Genomic DNA, 26,618 nt, shown 5'->3' on the forward strand with positions numbered 1-26,618 from the left:
AACAAGTTTCTAGTGTTTTCTCAGCAAGATTTTAAGATCAAGGAACAATAATATTTTCCGCATTGGTCATTAAGATCAACTTTGCACAGTGTAATTTGTATGACCATTTTTGTAGTTCTACAATAAGGACAGTCTGTACTTTATTTACCTTGTACTGTATTTCTTATATATACATGGGTTCCTATACAAGTTTAACAATATATTGATGTACTATTATAGTTTAGTAGATTTTTTTTAAACCACTGAAACTTTGAAGTGTGCTTTGATATTGGATATGCACATTTCTCTCCTCATTCCAACTTTATCTTCCCTTAAAAAAGATCTGCTTTACGGTGATAAATGCCTCTTGATCATTATAACTTTTTAAAAAAATGTGGTGGTGGAATCTATCTGCTAATATTCATTACGACCTGATATCGTAAAAGAAATGTGCTTCTGGTTAATTTTAGGGTAAATTTATAAATCTGATTTTTGTCTTGAGACTCTTAGCTTTGTTTAATAAAGTGGAAAACAACTGATATCTTTCTTAAGTGTACATCGTTGATTATATTTTTTAACCTCATAAAGCTACTTATATTTTCTACTCAAAATATGAGTCAATATTGGATGCCTATAACTTATTCATTATCATCTAGTTTGTCCAGCTTTTCAAGTGTATTGGTATAAAGTTAGCATAGTATTCTTTTGTAATTAAAAAAATACTGCTGTACAGCTAGTCCCATCCCTATCGCATTTACAAAATATTGCTTGTTTTACTAGTCTTTCTAAAGAACACGCTTTCAGTATTGTCAAGTTTACCAGTTTTCTTCTCTATTTTGTCTTTGCTCTTTATTAATTTTGTCCTTCCACTCTTTTGGATTCACCTTATTCTTTTTCTGTGTCTACTGTCCAACTCCTGTAGCTTCAAGAGCCATTTTCAGCAACTCAACCAGCTCTGCCAGCTGTGTCACGGCCACTTCATGACACGCCATTAAAACTTAATCTCATACACTGGGTGCAGACTCAGCAGCCTTATTTTGCTTTCAGAATTGTTCCTTGGCCTTGCTCCTTCTTCTCCTAAATTAGCCCCATAATCAGAGAAAATTCTAGTGGGCCTCATCCCCATGCTGCTTATAAGGCCTGCCTTTCCTCCAGTTTCATAGTAAAAGACAAAGTATTTCCATCCTTTTTATTTATTTATTTGATATTGATCAAACATTTTGCAACACTTCTTTGCAGTGTATTCAAATTCAGAAAAAAAAAAGCAAGTCTTCATGCACACAGGCTCACTGGAATGTCATGATTTTAAACTATGTATGACCTTGAAATGACCTTTCCTCCAACATCTTTAACACATGGTCGATTTGTCATAAGCTCTTCCTCACTACCACTTCCAAAGGAAACACCATCATTATTTGAAGAGATGTCTACACTCCCATATTCATTGCAGCATTATTCACAAGAGTCAAGATATGGAAACAGCCTAGGTGTCCATCAGTACACTAATGAATACAGAAAATATGATGCATATATAAAATGGAACATTACTCAATCTTAAAAAAGAAGAAAATCCAACTGTTTAAGACAACATGGATAAAATTGGAAGACACTATGCCAAGTGAAATAACACAAAGACAAATAATGCATGATGTCACTTACATATGGACTCTAAAATGTAACTTAAAAATCTCTACTGCCACAGCACATTTTCCTCAGCAGAATCTAGCAGCCCCTACTATGAGCTGCATCCTTTCTTACTGCCTGTACCAGATTCAAACCACAGGGAAATACGTATCTACTGATGTATCTAGATTATATTTTACCTTTTTTTTTTTAAATCATTCCTTCCACTTCTGGCATCAGAATCTCATTTTTTTCCTTCAGAGAAGTCCTAGTGATTCAGGTAGATTGCGTCTTCTCTCTAGGTTGTGTGACCTGGGCCTGGCTAGACACAGTAGTTTATATATGTACTCCATATGTCTTTTGTACTCATTTTTCCTCTTTTCTTAAGAAAATTTTATTGAAATAGTTTCTCAATTAACAATGGAACAAAGTAAATTTGACTCAAACCTGTCCAATCAGCCTCAACTACTAGTGAAACACCTCAAATATATAGGACAGGATAGGACCCTTAGGTCATATTTCTGCCATTATGGAAAAAAAAAAGAGAGAGAGAGAGAGAGAAAGAGACAGATACAACCAGGCTGTCTCTTACCCTGAGAGCTGGGGTGGTAGCCCTGGCTTCTGCTATTTAAGGCATCTTGGAGGGCAGGGTCTCTAACATTTTGCATGGTGGGTAAAAGGCCCCTCTCCCAGCAGAGCAATGACCTGAAGGCAGGCCAGCCTGTTCCCTCTTTGTGCCAAGAGAGCCTGGTGGCATTTTTACTTTCATGCCATGGTCTTTCCTGCCCCCAGGGTTTTGGGATAGATTCTCTGTTTTCCATCATTTTCCCTCCAAATTTTAGTCTAGTTATTTTTTAATTGACATTAGTAATCCTTTATTTTGTTTGACTATGACACCGTCAAACCATTCTTCTGAGTGCTTAATTTCAGCTACTGCTTTTTAAATTCTAGACTTTCTTTTGATTGCATTTCACCATGTTTGCTTAAATTGTGTATGTTACCATTTATTTTTAATAACTAATCATAATTTTAAATAATACTTTAATTGAGATATAATTCACTTTCCATATAATTTCAAATGTACAATTTGATGTGCTGTGCATTTACCACCACAATTTTAAATTTTTTGTCCACCTCTCTCCAAAAAAGAAAAAGAATCTATTATAAGTCACTTACTCCCCATTTTTCCAAACCCTAGGCAGCCACTAATATACTTTGTCTTTATGCTGCTGCTGCTGCTGCTGCTATAGATTTGCCTATTCTGGACATTTCATGCAAATTGAATTATACAATTACTTAGCATGGTTTGAAGGTCCATCTATGTTGTAGGTCCATTCAAGAAATCATGTATCAGTACATGATTTCTCTATATGGCTGAACCACATTTCATGGTATGGTTATTATTGTAACTTATTTATTCATTCATCAGTTAGTGGACATTTGGGTTATTTCCACTTTGGGATTACTTAAATAATGCTGCTGTGGCTGGATTCATCTGCAAGTTTTGTATGCAGGTCTAGATTTGTTTTTAAATTAATAGATTATTTTTGAGCAATTTCTAATTTATATTACAATGAAGCAGAAAGTATAGAGTTCCAGTAGTCATGTATGGATGTGAGAATTGGCCCATAAAGAAGGCTGAGCACCAAAGAATTACTGTGTTTTGATTGTGGTACTAGAGAAGGCTCTTGAGAGTCCCTTGGACAGCAGTGAGATCAAACCAGTCGATTTTAAAGTAAATCAACCTGAATATTCATTGGAAGGACTGTTGCTGAAGCTGAAGCTCCAACATGTGCCCACCTGATGCGAAGAGCCAACTCATGGGAAAAGACCCTGAGAGGATGAGATGGTTGGACAGCATCACTGACTCACTAGACATAAATTCAAGCAGAAGGCCATGGGGTCGCAAAGAATTGGACATGACTTAGCGACTGAACAACACATAGAGAGTTCTCATACCTCCTGCCCTCTTTACCCACTTTCCCTTATTATTAACATCTTATGGTAGTATAACATATTTGATATAGTTACCAAACTAATATTGACACATTGTTACTAACTAAAGCCCATGGTTTACTTTGGACTTCACTCTTTGTTTGGTACATTATGTGATTTTTGACAATAGTGTATCCATCATCACAGAACCACACATGGAAGTTTCACTGCCTTTAAATTTCCATGGTTCACCTATCCTTTTCTCCCTCTCACAACTTCTAGTGACCACAGATCTTTTCATTGTGGCCACAGTTTTGCCTTTTTCTAAATTTCATACTGTTGGAATCATGCAGTATGTACATAGCCTTTGCAGACTGGCTCTTTTTCACTTAGCTATATGCATTTAAGATGCTTCCATGTCTGTTCATGGGTTCATAGACTTTCCTTATTGCTGAATGCTACTCCTTTGTATGTAGCCGAGGAGTTCAAAAGACTATAAGCAGAGAAGCCAACTGGTTCATCTATTGGAAAACATCTTGGTTGATTCCAAGTTTTGGCAATTAAGAAAGAAACTGTTATAAACACCCACATTCAGGTTTTTAATATAGATATAACTTTTCAGTTGCTATGGGCAGATACCAAGGAGCATGATGACAAGATTATTGTATGATAAAAGTATGTTTACTTTTATAAGAAACTGTCAAATCTCACTAGCAACAAATGAGAATTCCTATTGTTCTATATCCTCACCAGCTTTGGTATTTCAATTGTTTTGGATTTCAGCCATTTGAATAGGTATGTATTGGTAGCTCATCATTTTAGTTTAAAATTCCCTAACGTTATATAACATGTAGCACCTTTTCATAAACTTATTTGCCATGTGTGTATTTTCTTTGTTAAATCATAGTTGTTTTAACTAATGACTGAAAACTCCAATATCTTGTCCTGCTGTGCTGACTTATATTGTCTTTTCCTTTTGGGGCTCTTGACCATTTAGTCTTTTTCCTGGCATGTCAAATTATGTTTTATATTGAAACTGGGCTGGTTTTAATGGCAACCCACTCCAGTACTCTTGCCTGGAAACTCCCATGGACAGAGGAGCCTGGCAGGCTGCAATCCATGGGGTCGCTAAGAGTCGGACACAACTGAGCAACTTCACTTTCACTTTAGGAAACTGTAAAGATACCTCTACTCTGGATGTCGTTATCTTTCTTTTGAAAAGATCTCTTTTTGCTCATAGCAGACAGTTACGATGGGGACTGGTAACCTGAGTCCATTCTCAGTTTGAGCTCATTCAAAGGGGTTCTCAGTCTTTGTGAATGTTGGTCTGTTTCTGGCTTGTCCTTCCTCCATGGGTGCTGCCCTTTGAAATTACCATGTGAACATTCCCAAGTACTTGTACTGCTCAGGCTTTATATGCAATGGTTCCATCAGCCCTGTTGAGACTTAGCTTGTCAAAAAGTTGTTGCTTTTTGCTTGAGCTTTTGCCACTTGGCTTCTCTGCTTGTAGTCTTTTGAACTCCTTGGCTTCTCAGCCCCTAGGCTGTAAGATTTGAATCAGCAAATGTCCCAAGGAGAAAAGCTGGGCCAAATGTCAATCCTGTCTCTGTTTCCCTTCTCTCTAGAACTTGGCCCACACGTCTTTGTGTCTCTAACATTCTGATGCCTTCAAACAGATGTTTTTCCACTTTATCCAGGTTTTCTAACATTTCTTCAGACTTCATCTGATCTTATTTTATTACTGAACTATCATCACAATTATCCCTAGAAAGAAAATTTTATGTTTTAAGTTACTCTATTTTCTATATTTACTCCCTTTCTATAGATACCTTTTACCGGATCCTTGACCTTGTTCCTGTATTACCAGTAAGATGGAGGCAAGGTGGAGGCTAAGAATGTTGGGAGGAAATCACTGATGAATTATATGTCTTGTTCTTTTATTTCTCCTCTCCTTGTCTACTCTGGCAGCCTATATTGGCCTTTCTTGATTTGACCCAGTTGCCCAAATAAGGAACACACTCTGGCAAAGAAAGATCTGATTTCACTCTCAGAAATGTCTGCATGTTAGGATTAGCTAGATGATGAACACCATGCCAGATTTCTTTGGGTGAGACATTTGCAGAACTGTGCAAGCTCTTTAGTGTGGCTTCTGCCAACATTGCTCAGACTATTCAGATTTCCTAAGGTGCTAGAGGTCTAATCTTTCTACTTGCATATCAGAGGAGCCCTTCTCTCTTTCCTGAGCTTATTTGTAGGAGGTCAGCCTTTGGTTTTTTTCTTTGCCCATCCAATCATATTTGTTCATGAATTTCAAAGAGTCTTCAAGATCTCTCTCTTCCCTCCCTTTCTCTCTTTTCTCTTCTTTTAACCAATACTGTTAAATATTAACTATATATTTGCATATCTCTTAATTACAAAGGAATATTAGAAGGCTAAATCATTAAATACGAACCCCACCAACCTATGACTTGCACAGCACTCTCCCCTGGGCCTAAGGTTGTGCTATCCATTGGCTCTCTTATAATATCTTATATGTTTCTAAATTTGTAATGATTTAGTTAATTCCTGAATCATGTGACAACAAAAAATCAATCAAATTAGCATTATACTACTGCAGCTTAGACCCAAGGACCAGAACCAAGGACTACAAAAAACCTGTAAACCAGCAAGTTCCACGTATCCTTTATGTTTAACAAGTGCTGAGGGTGAATGGGAAGTGGAGAGAAAGGATGTTAACTTCATATCACAGAGCCTTGTACGAAAATGAAAAAGAAAATGCCATAGCTCCTAGTTCAAATCATTAAAATCTTTTTTATGTCAAGAAGAATAACACATAAGAAAAACAACATACCCTATATGATGGGGTCAATGGATAATTAATTACCAGGTCAGGGAGGACAAATTAGACTTGCTATGGGATTTCATTTAAAGAAGGGTTTCAAAAAGCACTGCCCTTTTCTGTGAGGGCCTCTTAGATGAGGTACAATTGAGTTTTGAATCATTATAGAAGAAGGACAGCAAAGAGCCTTCAAGAAAGGGACAATATGCAACATGAGGAGTGAGCACAGAGGGCTTATGGAATAGGGAAAAATCCTGGCTGAACATATGAGTACCACATGTTGGGGGACCAGAGGGAAAGGCTGGGTGAGGTTAGTTAAATGAAGTGGATTGAAGAGAAATAGAGGGAAAGACAGATGGAAGACTGTGAAAAGCTCCTGAAAATGTAGGTCCATCTAGTCAAAGCTATAGTTTTCTCAGTAGTCATGTATGGATGTGAGAGTTGGAACATAAAGAAAGCTAAGCACTGAAAAATTGATTCTTCTGAATTGTGGTGCTGGAGAAGACTCTTGATAGTCCTTTGGACAGCAAGGAGATCAAACCAATCAATCCAAAAAAAAATCAGTCCTGATTATTCATTGGAAGGACTGATGCCTAGCTACAATACTGTGGCCACCTGATGCAAAGAAGCAACTTATTAGAAAAGACCCTGATGCTGGAAACAATTGAGGGTAGGAGGAGAAGGGAGTGACAGAGGATGAGATGGTTGGATGGCATCATCAACTCAATGGACATGACTTTAAGCAAACTCCAGGAGACAGTGAAGGTCAGAGAAGCCTGGCACGCTGCAGCCCATGGGGTCACAAAGAGTCAGACACAAACTGAGCGACTAGACAATAAGAACAACAAAAGGAAAAAATAAAAACAAACAAAAAAAGAGGTTGATAATTCATTAAAAAGCAAGAAGAAAGAGAAGGAAAATAAAAATAAAGGAAAGCAGAGAGATACACTGAAATTTGGGCTTCTGATTCATGCTAGCTGGGAAGAAGGTAAATCAGAAGTGCAGGACTCCTAATCCATATTCTCACTTACACATGGCAAACTCAAATGTGGAAAGGTTCTGAGGGACAAAGTTTCTTGGCACTTATCCCTGCTTCATTCTGAATCTCCTTCCTCTTATCCCCAAGCAAAATTATGGTTCAGTTCAGTCGCTCAGTCATGTCAGACTCTTTGTGACCCCATAGACTGCAGCACGCCAGGCTTCCCTGTCCATCCCAACTCCCAGAGCTTGCTCAGACTCATGTCCATCGAGCTGGTGATGCCATCCAACCATCTCATCCTCTGTCGTCCTCTTGTTCTCCAGCCTTCAATCTTTCCCAGCATCAGGGTCTTTTCCAGTGAGTCAGTTCTTCGCATCAGGTGGCCAAAGTTTTGGAGTTTCAGCTTCAGCATCAGTCCTTCCAATGAATATTCAGAAATAAATATCCTAGTCCTTTAGGATTGACTGGTTGGATCTCCTTGCAGCCAAGGGACTCTCAAGTCTTCCCCAACACCACCAAGATTTGACCAGCTGAGAACCGATCCTTTGTTATCTGAGACCTCACGATCTCATAGAGGTGTCTATTCAATTGTTGATACACTTGTAAGAATGTATTTACTAAACAATAAAGGATGGAGGGGCTTCCCTATTAGCTCAAGGGTAAAGAATCCACCTGCAATGCAGGAGACCTGGGTCCAATACCTGGGTTGGGAAGACCTCCTGGAGGAGAGCATGGTATAACCCACTCCAGTATTCTTGCCTGGAGAATCCCCATGGATAGAGAGGCCTGGTGGGTTACAGTCCATAGGGTCACAAAGAGTGAGACATGACTGAGCGACTAACCGCAAAGGATGGAGATAAAGTCGTTTATAGTACTCAATGCTTATCATAGTCACTGCACACACAGCACACCTCACCTATACATTGTATACTATTATGTACAAAATATTACATATGTTGGAGCTAACTTTATTGACAAGGAAGCTAAAGCTTAGAGAAGTTTCACAATTAGCTCAAGATCACCCAAACGCTTTACCATCTGAGCTACCAGTGATAAATGAGAGAGTAGCTCTAATTACCCATAAACACAATGCGTCCACTTGTTCAATACTTCAGAGTTTCTGAGAGCTGAAGGTCCACCAATAAAATACATGAGTCACATTTTCAGAGAGTTGTAACTCCAAATTTAAATTACAATTATTTTGAAATGTTCCCTGTAAGAGAGGTTGATTGGGTCAAGGAGTTTTGGAATAAATGGAAACAATTGGAAAGTTTTGTAGGAGTTACATCTTGACCTCTGGTTTAGAGGAAAGACCAGCAAATGTTTTGCCAAATTAAGTAAGAAAAGTTATCTCAGACAACTGACAGAAAAACCATAAATCATTAAAGAGTCATCCTCACTACTCAGAAACTAAAGGTCTTCTTAGGGCAACCATCCATCCAAATTTCCAAGGTTCCTCTGAAACACATGCATCTGTGATTCAGAAATTAAAGTTTCAAATCATAACTGACAACTGCAGTGGCTATTACCCTTTGCCCTTAGAAACCACCACCCAAACTTCCAGGAGAATTGTCCTTACTGTTTACTCTGGAAAGTCTTAGACCCTGGGTTTCAGAGATTTCACTTTGTTTTTGTAAATTTCACTGAGGTGTAAAATATACACAGAAAAGTTCATGAATCCCAGTTGCTTTTGACATCCAGATCGCTCAAACTCAAGTCAGAGTACACTTCAAAGAGATAGAGAGTACTGTGATTTCTTCTTTTTTTTTTTTTTTGCTAATCATTACATTCACAACTTGCCATTCTGTTATTACACACTATTTATGTTTGCTGGTTTCATGTGAGTCCTCCTGTGGGAAAAGAAATTGTATTTAGAATTCTAAAAATTTCATGTTTCCAAACCTTAGAACTGTGGGAAATCCTCTGGGCTTTGGCAAATTCATCCAGGTGAAAGATTTCAGCTTCAGATGTGAAAAAACCTTACTCTGTCCAAATGTTCCTACCCAATTCATCTTGCTTGATTTATCTTGAACTTCAAAAGACCAAGTATTAATCACAACTAATACAGGACAACTCTATAATAAACATATATTTCATATATATTAAATATATTACACATATAATTCATAGAAAAGTATAACTATTAGAGCTACAGCTCTCTTCTATCTGAAAACTATCTTTTGAAAAATTTTGAGAGTGACGGGTGGTTGGCAGGGAAGGTCAAGAGAGAGGAGATACATGAATCAGTTCAGTTTAGTTCAGTCACTCAGTCGTGTCCGACTCTTTGTGACCCCATGAACCGCAGCACGCCAGGCCTCCCTGTCCATCACCAACTCCCGGAGTCTACCCAAACCCATGCCCACTGAGTCAGTGATGCTATCCAACCATCTCATCCTCTGTCGTCCCCTTCTGCCCCCAATCTTTCCCACGTATACCTACAGCTGATTCACTTTTGCTGTACAGAAATAACAGAATATTGTAAAGCAGTTGTACTCCAATAAAAATAATTTAAAATTAATACTGTAATTTTTTTTTTAAATTTGAGAACATAGAACAGGTATTATTCATGAAAATTTTCACTCACATAAACAGTCAGTATCTTTCTTATCCCACCTCCTTTATCCTCTGGTTCTTATAATATTCATTGATGGTAATTTTTACAGCTTTAACAAAAGAGAAGGTAGCTTCATTATGGAAACTAAAAAGATAACTCCATAATCTCTGTTTCTTTTTTTTTTTTGGAGATTTTTTTCCCTCATTCACAGAAATCAGAGTTGATGAAATAGTAGTAATGAATTACATAAAGCAGAAATAAAAACAAAAAGCTGAGTAAATATGATATTTCTTAGAAAGTAATGAGGGAGATAGTTTTTCAGAACCTTAAGATGTTATACATCATAAGAGACACCTAAAGTGAGTTGAAGTCAAACCAGTCTTTCATCCATAGATAATTAAAATGACCCCATGTTTCAAGACATAAGTCAAGGATTTTCAGGAGTATAGTAATCTTTAATGGCTAACCTTCAGGAAATTTTCTTTGCAACCTGGGAAAGGTACTGAAAAGAAGCTTATGGACCAAGAAGAGAATTTAATGGGCTCTTAACCCCTTTCAATTCAGGTACAAGATGTGGGATTAGGAAACGGAGTAACTATTTAAGTCTCTTCATTCTATTTTTCACTCAGCTCGGAAAGAGTCCAGTTCGCAAAGCACAGTCACTTGAAATTGTATGCGCATCTTCATTCCTTTGAGTACTGAACTTTCACATTTATGAGATTCTCCTATAGATATCTCTAGAAACTAAAATGATTTCTTACCCGTAAATTACTGTATTATAGTGACATGAAAAAGAGAGATTTTTGATGTTCCAACTGTATCACAGAATATTACATTGAAATAAATGAACATTTCTGCTGGGCTGAGAGTACTATAAAATTAAAATGCCAACTGTAAATGGTAAAAGGGTTCATTTCTTGACCTTGGCTATATTTAATTGTTACTAATGGGTATTATATTAATTAAACATGCCTCCTTAATAATTATACGAAGCTGCAAAGCTTTTAAGACTCCTGCTAATCCAGCACCCTCTGGTTACTTGTTTTCAAATTCGTTCATTTTAACTAAGTATGCAAATTAGAGCAAATAAACATGTGAAAAATCTGAGACTCTGACCTCCAAATGTTTTGAATCAGATGAAACAATCCCTGTTCTAGCTCGATTATTCAATTTCTAGAGTAGATTAAAGGATTAAAAAGAATGATTTATTTACTTGTGAATAAGCAGATATATCTTGAGCTTTCATACTTTGCATGGTGACTTCTCAAGCACTAAGGATTGTCATCCTGATCAAGTCCAAAGAGGATTAAAATAAGATAAATGCATAATGAATGACTATACCAATTTTTACCAAAAGCTCCATATAGGATCATATTATGATAATGCCAGAGAAGAAAGAATAAGACAGTTTTGCATGTACTGTTTTTGGCAAACATTAATGACCTCATAAATATGATAGTACACACGAGAGGAACATCCTACATTTTATCTTTTTTAGAGTAATGAACTTAACATATAGGTCTTATATTTTTTGTGGTTTATGTTGTGTACTTCTGTTTAACCCTTTTTTCTTTCTGTTTAACCCTTTTTCAGGGCCATGTTTCCCACTAAGGATATGAGGGCAGATTTCTTTTAATGCTTCCATGGTAGAATATAGACAGAGTTACTGGACACCCACCCTCTCCAGGTCTCCTAGCAGATAATGATCATTATCCCAACTTAGATTTAATGGTGCATTATCCTGCCCAGTGTCCATAAACAAAAAGGCTGGCATGTTTTTTTCTCCTGTGGAGTGATGCACAGTGGGAAAATGAAAGCGTCCCAGGTAGTAAAACTTCCCTTAGCCCAATAACTGAATCAATATTTGTGGGAAGCTGATCCAATGCTTTTTATTGTTTTGCTTTTTTTTCCCATTCGATTATAAAAACATAGTGTGCCCAGTGGCAAATCTGTAAATCTTAAAAAATAAGAGTCACTCATAACTCCATCACTGAAAAGATCTACTATACATATTTTAATATAATTTCTGCTCCTTTTATTTGTTAATGTGTTTGAGATTATAATATATACAATTTGGTACCTAGTTACCTTGCTTCCATTAATATTGCAAAGAGCATTTTCTGATGTAATGAATAGCACCTGAATAACATAATAACATTAATGATTTTAGGGCTATCCAACAGCCCACTATATTTAATGATGTATAAATCTCTGTTAGTTCCTCTAATGTCATACCCTGAGATTGCTTTCGTTTTTTGTGGTTACATCTAACATTGCTGTACATATAAACTTAGCTAGGAAACAGTGTATTTTGATATTGTTGAATAGGAAATGTCTTTATATATTCAGTGCAGCTCCTGGCCATATGATAATTTTCAGTATTTGGCCACCCTGGACAATTTGAGCAATTAAATATATATAGAAACAAATTATAACCATTGAATAAAATAGAAAGTCATGAATACATGCCCATATAAATAAACAGATGAATAAAATAATGTGGACTAGGATACTCTTATAGTTGCAAATTACCTCCTGATATAATACCTATTACAAAAATGGAAAAATAGTAAGTTTAGAATGGTCAGTAGCATTTTAGTCAACGTATTGAAGGTAAACACTACCAGTAATAGAACAAAGGAAAAACATGTGCATCTGATAGAATGGGCATATAATGAGAACACAACACTATTTCTGAAATACTTCAGCCAATGATGCATTAACTTGAAACTAACAGGAACACCCCAAATTAACAGATGTTCCATGAAATAACTGATTTAGAGTTTCCTGTGACTGTCAACGTATGAAATACAAAGAAAAAATGAGGAAGGAAAATGGAAAGACATAACAAATAAATGTTATATGTCAAACTCACTGGAATCCCTTTGCCAACTGAAGAAGCTTAAATGAGGTCAACTATCAGATCTATTAATTTCCAGACTTTGTTTTCAGGAAATATACTAATATAATCGGAAAATAATAATTTAATGTTTTCCTCTTTTCAAATCTTTAACGTCTTATGCACTAGTTGGAACTTTCATTTTTTTTCCTTAAATATTCATGAAAATAGAAGATATTCTTATACCATTTATGACTTTAAAAGACTATCTCTGACGTTTAACTGTGAGAAACATCAGAGTATGTATTCTGTTTGTGGCACACTGAGAATATATTTTACATGTCTAGATTAATATTTTTCTATCATAAAAAGAGACCAACTGTTTTTCTGTATCTATTAAGATTAATGTATGATTTCTCTGCTTTGGGCTATGTGATGTGATTAGGCATATTAGCATATTTACTTATAGTAAATAATTTATACACCCTGCCATAAATTTTCACTTGGTTGCAGGTAATTAATAGTTAAACATACTGCTGAATTAGATTTAATAATATTTACTTCCAATACTTCACTTGCATATGAGAAACGCATCTGTATTTTTTTTCATTATGCTTTTCATCCAGTGTTTTAGTATGAGATGATGCTAACAAAATAGGATAACATTACATGGTTTTCTATGCATGTTACAACATGCTAAAACAACAGACATATCTCAGATTAATTTTCAAATCGCCAGTTTATAATTTTATTTTTCATAATCCTTTTCTTTATATGCCCTAGATTAAGGTTACAGTAAAGGGCTCTATGACTTTGAGGCCTAATAGTCCCTGTCACAATGACTCAACACTACCCTTGTAGCACAAAAGCAGCCATTGAAAATTTAAGTCAAAGAGCATAGCTATGTTTCAATAAAATGTTATTCACCAAAACAGGTGGTGGGCTAAAAGTGACCTATGGACTAGAGTTTGCCAACCTGTGCTTTATTTTAGATATTCTTTTTTTAAATCAATGAAATTTTAAATTTAAAAAAATTCCTTTTTTATTCTTTAGTATTTGAAGCATATAGAGACATTTATTTCCTTCTGAGCACATGAAAATCTCTCATAAATGTTGATATGTAATATTCTTACCACTGACCTTTTTATGTATTATATAACTTACATTCAGATTCCCTTTTGGTCTAAGAATCAGTTAGGAAGATTATCAGTTTAATTTTTACCTGTCAAAAAGTGAAAAGGGCTTTGAAAATAGGGATATGTATAAGAATAAATAAAGGAATAAAATTAAGTGGCATTTTAGTACTGACAACGGCACACTGTATTCAATGCAAGTGTGAAAGGCTCAGATTTTAACCCATTGTCTTGTGTTACCAGAACTAGAGCTATCTGGAAAGAATTACAGTACATAGATTATTAACCACAAGAGAAAAGTGCTAAGTGATGTCACTGTGATGGCCATAGAATGTCTTTAGATTAACAAATTCTCTAAAAACAAAAACAAACAAACAAACAAAAAACTTCTACAGAAAGAGTCGTAACACAGTCCTGAGAAACTTGGGAGATGGTCAAGTTACTGAGTATTATTCATTTTGTTTATTTCCCTCTTGTATTATGGTCAGACAATATTTTCTCTTAAATGGCTGCATTTTGCAGTATATTGATACTTCCATTATGGCTCAAAATGCAACCAAATTTTTCTAGTGTTTTATAAGAGATGAGTGAAAGAATCCGACTCTGAAGGGTATTGGCTTACTTCCTAGTTTATTTGTAGATTACTGATATCCCCAAGCCTGTAAAAATACTCATCTATTAGACTAATAGAGTTTTGCCAAGAAAATGCACTGGTCATAGCAAACACCTGCTTCCAACAACACAAGAGAAGACTCTACATACACATGGACATCACCAGATGGTCAACACCGAAATCAGATTGATTATATTCTTTGCAGCCAAAGATGGAGAAGCTCTATACAGTCAACAAAAACAAGATCAGGAGCTGACTGTGGCTCAGATCATGAACTCCTTATTGCCAAATTCAGACTTAAATTGAAGAAAGTGGGGAAAATCATTAGACCATTCAGGTATGACCTAAATCAAATCCCTTATGATTATACAGTGGAAATGAGAAATAGATTTAAGGGACTAGATCTGATAGATAGAGTGCCTGATGAACTACAGACTGAAGTTCAGGACATTGTCCAGGAGACAGGGATCAAGACCATCCCCATGGAAAAGAAATGCAAAAAAGCAAAATGGCTGTCTGAGGAGGCCTTAGAAATATCTGTGAAAAGAAGAGAAGCGAAAAGCAAAGGACGAAAGGAAAGATATAAGCATCTGAATGCAGAGTCCCAAAGAATAGCAAGAAGAGATAAGAAAGCATTCCTCAGCGATCAATGCAAAGAAATAGAGGCAAACAACAGAATGGGAAAGACTAGAGATCTTTCAAGAAAATTAGAGATACCAAGGGAACATTTCATGCAAAGATGGGCTCTATAAAGGACAGAAATGGTATGGACCTAACAGAAGCAGGAGATATTAAGAAGAGGTGGCAAGAATACACAGAAGAACTATACAAAAAAGATCTTCACGACTAAGATAATCACACTGGTGTGATCACTCACCTAGAGCCAGACAACCTGGAATATGAAGTCAGGCGGGCCTTAGAAAGCATCACTACAAACAAAGCTAGTGGAGGTCATGGAATTCCAGTTGAGCTGTTTCAAATCCTGAAAGATGATGCTGTGGAAGTGCTGTACTCAATATGCCAGCAAATTTGGAAAACTCAGCAGTAGCCACAGGATGGGAAAAAGTCAGTTTTCATTCCAATCCCAAAGAAAGGCAATGCCAAAGAATGCTCAAACTACCGCACAATTGCACTCATCTCACATGCTAGTAAAGTAATGCTCAAAATTCTCCAAGCCAGGCTTCAGTAATATGTCAACCGTGAACTTCCAGATATCCAAGCTGGTTTTACAAGAGGCAGAGGAACCAGAGATCAAATTGCCAACATCCACTGGATCATGGAAAAAGCAAGAGAGTTCCAGAAAAACATCTATTTCTGCTTTATTGACTATGCTAAAGCCTTTGACTGTGTGGATCACAATACACTGTGGAAAATTCTGAGAGATGGGAATATCAGACCACCTGACCTGCCTCTTGAGAAATCTGTATGCAGGTCAGGAAGCAACAGTTAGAACTGGACATGGAACAACAGACTGGTTCCAAATTGGGAAAGGAGTACGTCAAGGCTGTATATTATCACCCTGCTTATTTAACTTCTATGCAGAGTACATCATGAGAAACGCTGGGCTGAAAGAAGCACAGGCTGGAATCAAGATTGCCGGGAGAAATATCAATAACCTCAGATATGCAGATGACACCACTCTTATGGCAGAAAGTGAAGAGGAGCTAAAAAGCCTCTTGATGAAAGTGAAAGTGGAGAGTGAAAAACTTGGCGTAAAGCTCAACATTCAGAAAACGAAGATCATGGCATCTGGTCCCATCACTTCATGGGAAATTGATGGGGAAACAGTGGAAACAGTGTCAGACTTTATTTTTGGGGGGCTCCAAAATCACTGCAGATGGTGATTGCAGCCATGAAATTAAAAGAAGCTTGCTCCTTGAAAGAAACGTTATGGCCAACCTAGATAGCATATTGAAAAGGAGAGACATTACTTTGCCCACTAAGGTCCGTTTAGTCAAGGCTATGGTTTCTCCAGTGGTCATGTATGGATGTGAGAGTTGGACTGTGAAGAAGGCTGAGCGCCAAAGAATTGATGCTTTTGAACTGTGGTGTTGGAGAAGACTCTTGAGAGTCCCTTGGACTGCAAGGAGATCCAACCGGTCCATTCTGAAGGAGATCAGCCCTGGCATTTCTGTGGAAGGAACGATCCTAAAGCTGAAACTCCAGTACTTTGACCACCTCATGCGAAGAGTTGACTCATTGGAAAAGACTCTGATGCTGGGAGGGATTGAGGGCAAGAGGAGAAGGGGACAACAGAGGATGAGCTGGCTGGATGGCATCACTGACTCGATGGATGTGAGTCTGAGTGAACTCCGGGAGTTGGTGATGGACAGGGAGACCTGGCATGCTGCGATTCATGGGGTCTCAAAGAGTCGAACAAGACTGAGGAACTGAACTGAACTGATTAGGACTGTGTTCTTTTCACTTTTCTTGTATGTGTGTGTATGTGTCCTTAGTCACTCAATAGTATCTGACTCTTTACAACCCCATGGACTATAGGCCACTGGGCTTCCCTGTCCATGGGATTCTCCAGGTAAGAATACTGGTATTGGTAGTCATTCCCTTCTCCATGGGATCTTCATGACCCACAGATTGAAACTGGGTCTTCTGCAGATAGATTCTTTACCATCTGAGCCACCAGGGAAGTTCTTTCAACATCTTTTAGATTTACACAGATTGTATATTTTGATTATTTTATGTATTTTTATGTTGGTTATTTTAATGCAAGGAATATTGGTATTTATAGTTTCTTGGAAGGCTGTGTCCTTCATCAATAATGCAGTAGTATTGGTTCATTTAATATGTTGGGCATTTATTTCTACCTGTTTGGCATTAATATTATGACTCCTTTATTTAAATGAGTTTGTATCTCTTTGTTCATTCTTTGCTTTCAACTTCTGTGAATACTTTTTTTGCAACAGTATATACTTTTTCTTCTTTTCTATGGTGTAGTCATATAATCTTTTCTGTTAGTAAGAAGCAGGCATGTGAGTTTTTCCCTATTATTAAATGTATTTGGATACTCTAATCAGGACCTGAGAGACAGACACTAGCATTCATATAACCATGTTACTTTGAAGTTAATTGATAATCTCTTTTATGCCATAAAAGCACACAGGTTTTAGGGACCTAATTTTTTAATGTCTGAATGGAATTTTTAGTCTAAATGGCTAATTTTCGAGTCAAATATTTATTTTGTGTTATTTTTAGCATCTTCTCTGGGTAGATAATCAGTAACAGGGCTGAGGGTGGCCTAAAAGCACTGGGTATTACTAAGCCCAAAAGCTTCAACGTTCTGGACTCCTGTAGACTCCATCAAATGTACATATGCTTCTACTATCAAGAGCATGCCAATGGCTGAGAGAGTTAATCAGATCTGGGACAGAAAGTGAATGCTTTTTTTGATGACATACTTTAAAAACACAAATTGTCAAGACCCCAGGAGACACTAGGATAAACAAACAAACAAAAAATCCTTTTTTTCCCCTCATTCAAATAAAACTCAAAGGAAGCTCCAGGCTTCTTCTCATGATACATACTTTCACTTACTCAATTACTTTCCATAACAATGATCCAGACTCAGCCACTCTTTGGGGACTGTCCTTCTGATTGAAAATTCACAAAGCAGTCCTCAAGAAGGTTAGCTGTTACAAGTTTTATGGATAAGAACTGAGACAGTCTCTGGTTGTAAACTCTACGGCCGTATCATCAATTTAGTAGTTCTGTTCTCAGATTCTGTTGTAGCTGAATTATGGGGACCGAAGTTGTTCTGCCTCTGTCAGACCATATACCTCTAACCTTTCTGAACATGAAGATGTCTAGCTCCCACATTACAATCTCGAGAGACTGTGCTTTTTTCCTAAGTGTGTACCTAATTCTTATAGGAGCTCAAAAGATAAGAAACATATATATGTGCTTCCCTTATGGCTCAGCTGGTACAGAATCCTCCTGCAATGCAGGAGACCTGGGTTTGATCTCTGGATTGGGAAGATCCCCTGGAGAAGGGAAAGGCTACCCACTCCAGTATTCTAGCCTGGAGAATTCCATGGACAGTTCATGGGGTTGCAAAGAGTCAGACAAAATATGAGCAGAAAGATAGTAATTCTTACTTACCGCCACAACTCAAAATAGAGAAAACTGGAAGGTTGTAGATTTACTATATTCTTTCATGACTTTCCACTATCAGGCTATTTCTATCAAAAACAAAAACAAAAACCCAAATGCATAAGCTGAATGTCACTAAGGCGCACTCTCACAAGGTACTGTAGCACTGAAGAGCTATGGAATTTTTGAAGAGAGAGGCTTTCAACAAAGGAATTGCATTGAGGGAGGCAACAAGCTATACAGTCCTGTTTTTCCTTTGGGAAAGGTCATTGCAGTGAACTCTTCCTCCTTCGTGTTAGGAAGAGGAAATCAAAAGGAAGATTCCTGGACACTAACACTACAATCCTACTGCCATCATTAGCTTTCCCAGTCAGTCTGGGGGTGTGGGTGGGGGGTAGGATCCACAAGTCCAAGAGATGTTATATCGAATAAACAGTAATGCAACAGCAGTCTCAAATCTTTCGTCAGGCAATTAAACTTTATGCCAAGCTAATTCAATTTTGTTGCTGTTTTATTAAGTCCTATGGAAAAAAATCTGTTTTCTCTGGTAAATCACAAGTTTCACAACACATTTCTTAATACAAGCTCCTTGTTCTGCTATTTTGATATATTAAATATCCACCAACAAATTTCTAGGGTCATAAATCTACAGTGATAAAATTAATCCTATTGCTGAAGACAAATAAATATTTTATTGCAGTTTTATGAGCTTTTGTTCCCTCTTCACTTGCAAGTAGATGCTGTTTAGTGGTATGAAGATATTTCGCTCCTGTGAAATGCATTGGAAATAATACAGTCGTAGTAGAATTCCAATCTATAAAACTGTTGTGAACCCTAAGACTGAGAACTCAAGCACATCTCAGCTCCTCAAATTATCAAGACGAATCTGTCAACAGAAAATACCCAATCACTATATTCAACACAATTTATATCCCAAGGTCTTCTGCATTTCCAGTTGTAGACACCAATTCTATTTGTGACACTGTGTATGTGTGTGAGCAAAAAATTTGAGTTGCAGGAGGGAAGAAAGAGCAACAAACCAAATTCTTAATGTAGTTCTTTGAATCCTCCACAAACCCTGGAGGTTACCAGGAATTGCAAAAGTTTGGACAGGGGAAAGAAAGCTCAGGTATAAAGAGGCTCTGTGAGGTATATAGAAAGTGTAATTTAGTCCACTTAAAACAGAAACCTGTCATAAAACATAGAAATTTAGTACGTAAAGATCAAGTAACAGGATGGATGTAAGTTTGAGCAAACTCCGGGAGATAGGGAAGGACAGGGAAGCCTGGCATGCTGTAGTCCATGGGGTCACAAAGATTCGGACACAATGCAAGTGGCTGGACAACAACAAAAAAGATCAAGTAGTATATTCCCTTCCCTACCATATGCAAGAAAAGGAAACTGAAGTTTAGAGATGGGAGATTACCTACCCTGAAACATTTTATGCTAGAAAATGAAGTCATTTTCTAAAACCAGACCTGAATTATCTCTCAGTCCCTGAAATTCAGTGTCATTCCTATCATGACACATTAACTGCTAAACATTATACATACACACACACACACACACACACACACACACAAATTGCAAATTTGAATCAGGCTAAAGTTCACAGGAGTGTTATCGAATAAGTATTCCAACTTAATCTGTTCTTCATACACCCTGGCCTTCAGTCATTTCTACAAAGGTCTGTTCAGGGTGTTGCTTACTGCTTTCTGGGTCCACACCATTTCACTCCAAATACATTCTCTTCTTGAACTAATTCCCATCCCCCCCAGACTCAAATTCTATGGGCAGGGAGGCCTAATTAGTAAGTAGAGACAGGACTACTTACAAGCAGTTTTATCTCTGACAGGAAGTAAAGTGCATATGCTAACTTCACTTACACTTTGGCAAATTACAAAGAATACCAAAGTAATTTGCAAAGAACTCACCAAACAGATGAGAGCTATGAGTACAATAATAAATAGGAGGGAAAAGTGAATAGAGTAGGGAGCTTCCACTCACAGCCACTACAAAATAATAGGGACCCCGTTAACCCTTCCTACTTGAAACACACACAAAAGAAACAAAGGTTTTTAAGACACTGGGTATCAGGCAATGAAGGAAAAGTGATCCTTCATGATGGGAAACAAACAAAATGAAACCCATCATAGATCTAACTTATTGACTTGAGAAAAAGTCAAAGTTGTAATTTCAGGCAGGGAGAACCCGAGTGGAGCCCAGGATATTCTGAGTTGAGAAGAGGGAGTTAAGAGCCTAGCGAGAAGATTACTAGAGTTTCTGGGATAAAGTACTGGAGTCCCACAGTTAGAGCACTCCTGAATATAAGCCCTTAATAAGAAGCCTAATTTTAATCAACCAAACACATCATTATCCCACTCAACACTGTGTTTTCTAGCCTATTTTTCAGTTGGTATGGCTATACAGGTGGTAAAGAATCTGTCTGCCAATGGAGGACCAAAGAGACTTGGGTTTGATCCCTGGGTCAGCAAGATACCCTGTAATAGGAAATGGCACCCACTCCAGCATTCTTACCTGGAAAACTCGATGGGCAGAGGAGCCTATTGGGCTACAGACCATGGGGTTGCAAAGAGTCAGAAACGACTGAGCAAATAAGCACACATGGCTATATAGCTATTTGGGGCAATGAGATGTAAGAAAATATTGTATGAGAAACTTGATAGAAAAGAAATACCTTTTACCTTCTAATAGAAAACAAGTGTGACAGCTCAAGTTTAGCAGTCTTATTGGACAATAAAGAAAAGCTATAGGCATCTGGACCTTTGTATCTTTTGTCTACACAGCTAATCCCTAGTCCTGTTTGGGTCTCTGTCATTAGTCCACACAGATTACCAAGGTCATATAATTTAATTTCATATACATGGTTCATTCATGTCTGACAGCTCTCTTCTTTCAACACTGCCTTGATTTGAAGTCTTGGACATAGGGAGATTATTCTGTCACTCATACAACATAATGGTAGGTTATGGGAATTTTGAAGGAGAGGAAGAAGGCGGAGATAAAAACAGAGCTTCTTTATACTTGGAACTTGCTATCTGTTTAGGAGCAACCTGGGCATGGAGCAAAAATCTGGTTGGGATTTTCTGCCTCTCCATTCTACCTCTCCAGGAATCAGTCCATGAAGATAGTACAGGGATTCTCTCTATGGGATCCACCACTGTTGAATTACTCTCTATCTGTCCTTTTTCTTAAGGTGGGGAGCAGAAAAGTTTTGTTCTGACTATCATACTCTCTAAAATAATTTGTGTATGCTTCAAATCCTTCCTATCTCATTTTTGAAAATCAAGTCAGGAAAAGGCAACGTCTCAATCAGTATCTATTGTTAAATCCATTCCTTGACTCACTGACCAGTGACAGGGCTGGATGACTAAATTAAAAGAAAAAAGTTGGACATTTCAGGAAAGACTAGCCAGTAAAAATATTATTCTAACATACCAGATTTAATGATCCTCAAAATTTTCTCCTGGCTTTTGACCTGATGGGTGTTCTGATCTTGGGAAAGAATGATTAACAATTTTGGTAGCTTTCTCATTTTATTACTTTTTACAAAATATTCCCATTTGTTTCCAGGTAAAAATTACTTATAACGAATTATTTGCCTCTTTTAGAGGGAACATTTGCCCTTGTTGCTCCGGTGGTGTTGACTTTCAGACATATTTGAAAAAATGTGGCTGAAAAAATCAAGTAGAATTCACATAAAAAACAGAGAACGACAATGTTCAACTGAAGTCTATGTAAATAGGGCAAACCACAACATTCTATAAATGCAAAAAAGATGGACATGGCATGTCACAGACATTCAGGGCACTCTGGACTCTTCATACGGGAATGGAAACTCTGAAAAGAGCTAAGAGAAAACAGGTTTTAGGAATCATAATTTTAAAAGAAACCATATGAAAGTAAGTAGCTCACTTCTTTATTCTTCTTTCTTTTCTAAATTATATTTGGTTTGTACAGAAGAAAGGAACCAACCAAGCTTTTACTAGCAGCCACACTTACCATTCCACAGTCCCCCTCCTCCAAATAAAAACACCATGTGATTTGCCAAGAAATTCTAAAGCAATAGCAGGATAATATTGTGAAATGTTCATTGACATTTTGGGTCCAAGTTTCCTTGTGTTCACTGCTCTCTCTACTCCTAACAGTTGGACAGAGGTGATAGCTTTCCATTTCCCTTGCCCTTAAGGGTAGGCAGGAATAAACAGCAACATTCTCTGTCTTGGTTATTGAAGACTTATTGAAAAGACAATTTATTGAAAGTAAAAACACTTGTGATTTATAACAGTTGTGACTTTTGAAAGAGAAAGGCATTGTAAAATGATTTAAAATGTAAGATCCAGAGCTTGTAGATTTAAACATAGCTTTTTTTAATATAAGTTTATTTTAATTGGAGGTTAATTACTTTACAATATTGTATTGGTTTTGCCATACATCAACATGAATCCACCACAGGTGTACATGTGTTCCCCATCCTGAACCCCCTTCCCTCCTCCCTCCCCGTACCATCCCTCTGGGTTGTCCCAGTGCACCAGCCCCAAGCATCCAGTATTATGCATCAAACCTGGACTGGTGATTCATATCATATATGATATTATACACATTTCAATGCCATTCTCCCAAATCATCCACCCTCTCCCTCTCCCACAGAGTCCAAAAGACTGTTTAAAACAAAACAAACATAGTGTGGAGGATACAGGCAGATGACATAAGAGCTGACTTCCTATCAAAGAGCCAAAAGACATATAGAAGCATTTCCAATACTCAAGCAATGAGCTAGGAAAGGACTGGAAAATAGGACTAGAAATAAACTCTCTATTGTCTTCCTATGCCCACAGTTACTCCTTGACAATATAGTGGCTGAAACCTCAATTAAGGATGGAAATAAGGAAGCAGAAAAGGCTTTCCTGTCTCAGTTTCCAATTAGAACTCCCAACATGAAGTGACCATAATAGATTATAAAGGATGATGTATGTTCTGTCACAATACAATTTTTTGAGAAGTTATCAGAGATGGGAAAAGTATTTAGATATACAGATGTTATAAACAGTGAAACATCCCAGAAAAGTCAAGTCAGAAGCACTTCTAGAATAATGATGTGAGGAACTCTGTGGATCCTCTTCCCAATAAAAAACAAATGATCAAAGAATAGAAAGCAAGTTAAATATCTCTGGAAGTCATCCTAAGGTCGTATAACAAATGGAGAAACACTCATTCAAGAAAATCGACTAACTTTTGGAAGAACAGAGTCAGTGCCATTTGAACTATGACTTGCCCCCTTCCCTTCCCAGGTAAAGTGACAGGAGGTCTACTCTAGGCATGTGAAGTGAAGAAGACGGAGTAAGTCTTTCACGACAGTCCAAGCCTAGGGTTACGGTATCTACGCAAGAGGAGCCGACCACCTATTTCCCATCTTTTCCTCTCCCAGCTTCATGTGGAAAAAGCTCTATTTCAGGCAAAAATGACAGAGAAGAAGGTAGAGGCCCTCTTCCTCTACCTGGGCCTTGTCATAGGACAAAACTTCTATATCAGGCATGACAGGCTGAGAATACTGGACCTTTAGCATCCTTGTCTTAGTTCACAAGTGTAGCTAAGGTTCCTTGTTAGGAGAAGAAACCCAAGATGACCATAGATTATCTTTGCCTAGAACTCTGCTCGTAGAACATGGGTGTCTCTGCAAGAGAAATAGGGTGCTGTCCTCACCTTAAACTCTGAAGCAGTAGCAATTACATTCTGCCCAAGAAGAAGAGGAAGGCTAAAAGAACAAAGCATTCCATACTTCTCCCTAAGAGGACTCATCTTATATGGAACAGAGTGTGGAGAAGTTCAAGCCTAAGAACACGGGAAACAACAGTCGTGATTTTCGTGATAAGTAAATTAGTTGGGGGCTTATAGCTCTGTCACAGTAATAAGAGAAAAGGCAGAACATCTAGAAGGTTAGTAGAAATAACTGAGGAAAGAAGCAGCAAAGAAGAACCCTCCTGGGGGTGAAAGCGAAAGTGAAGTCGCCCAGTCATGTTCGACTCTTTGCGACCCCATGGACTGTAGCTTACCAGGCTCCTCTGTCCACGGGATTTTCCAGGCAATAGTACTGGAGTGGATTGCCATTTCCTTCTCCAGGGGATCTTCCCAACCCAGGGATCAAACCCGGGTCTCCTGCATTGTAGACAGATGCTTTACCATCTGAGCGCCCAGGAAAGTCCTGGGGGTGGAGGAAGCCTTAACATGTGGCCTCAAAGACAACTTCGACAAACTGGAATCAGATTGTTTCTGTTCAAGCAGAATCAGATCAGACTTCAGAGTAATTTATTTACCAGGGTGCTATCAAAATAATAGAGCAATCAGCTAGAAATTAGCATAGGCTAACTGTGGCATCCAATAGCAATGCAGATGATATTTCATCTGCAACTAAAGCAGTAGCATAAAAGGGAGTTCACAGAAAGAGATAGTCAAAGAGGACGGAGATACAACCATTTTAACCTCGTGGGGTAGGAGGAGTCATACTCAAGCCTGCACTCTCTGAGCACAACATTAAGGGTTGCACATTTGGGAAAAACTAATTTCACTCAACCAAAGCAGCAACTAACTAGAAAATCAATGCAAACAAACAAGTAGACTAGTAAACAATGATAGTCCTAGAAATAGGGTGTTAGTATCAGAACTGCTACAATATATTATCAAATATCCAGTGTGGAACCAAACAAATACCAACTATGAGAAAGGCAAATAAACAAAAAAGCATATTTTCAGGATTTAAAAGAACAGGCAGAAGAAACTGCATTTTAGAGAGTCCAAATGTTGTACTATGAGGACAGAAACTTTAAAGTAGCTATTACAAATACGTTCAAAGAACTAAAGAAAGTCATACTTACAGAATTAAAGGAAGATGTGATGATAATGTCTCACCTATTATAAAAGATCAATGAAAAATAGGAATTATAAATTGAACCAAAAGGAAATTCTGGAGTTCAAAAAGTCCAATAATCAAACAAAAATTTTGCTTCAGGGGTCAACAGGAAATGGGAGTTGGTAGAAGATTAAACCAGTAAACATGAAGACAGATTGATAGAGATCATAGAATCTGAGAGCAGAAAAATATAAGAATGAGAAACAATGAAAAGAGCCTTGGAGAAACGTAGGACACTATTGATCATACTAACGTACAGTTGCTTCTCATTATTCAGGGATTCTGCATCTGTAAATTTGACTACTTGCAAAATGTGTTTGTAACCCCCCAAATGGATACTCAGGGCAAGTTCACAGTCATTTACAAACTTATATAAAGTAATGAATCATCTGAGTCACCCAACACATGTTCTATCTGAGGTCAAATCAGGCAACACATTGCCCTGTCCTGTCAGCTCTCACATATAACAAGTTTCTTTTCTAAAGCACATTTAGTGTCAAGTTTTTCATGTTTTTGTGCTTTCTGTTGGGGATTTTGCTCTATTTTAAATGGCCTCAGTATAGTGAAGTGCTGTCTACAAGCACAAGAAGGCTGTGATGTGCTTTTTAGGAAAAAATGTGTGTCATTCAAGCATGACTTGCAGTGCTGCTCACCATGAGTCCAATGTTAACAAATCAACAATACTTTACATTCAGGAAAAAAAAGAAGGGATTTGTTTTGCATGTGACACTGCTCCATAAAGTGCTAAGGTAATATCCATAGTACACGATAAAGCTACAGAAAGGTAGAGTTTTATGGATAAACTTTTCAGATACGCTTTCAAATTTGTGAGTTGATGAACAATTTTTAAAAAATGTAGTGTACAGATTGCTTTGTGGCTGAATTCCAAAGAGTTTTATGATCAAACAGTTAATGAAAACATGACCAATTCCTTACAAAGTCTTTTCTTTTTAATTTTTATTTTTACTTTATTTTACTTTACAATACTGTATTGGTTTTGCCATACATTGACATGAATCAGCCATGGGAGTCCATGAGTTCCCAATCCTGAACCCCCCTCCCACCTCCCACCCCATATCATCCCTCTGGATC

This window comes from Capricornis sumatraensis, unplaced genomic scaffold (assembly GCF_032405125.1).
Source record: "Capricornis sumatraensis isolate serow.1 unplaced genomic scaffold, serow.2 scaffold15, whole genome shotgun sequence".
NCBI lineage: Eukaryota > Metazoa > Chordata > Mammalia > Artiodactyla > Bovidae > Capricornis > Capricornis sumatraensis.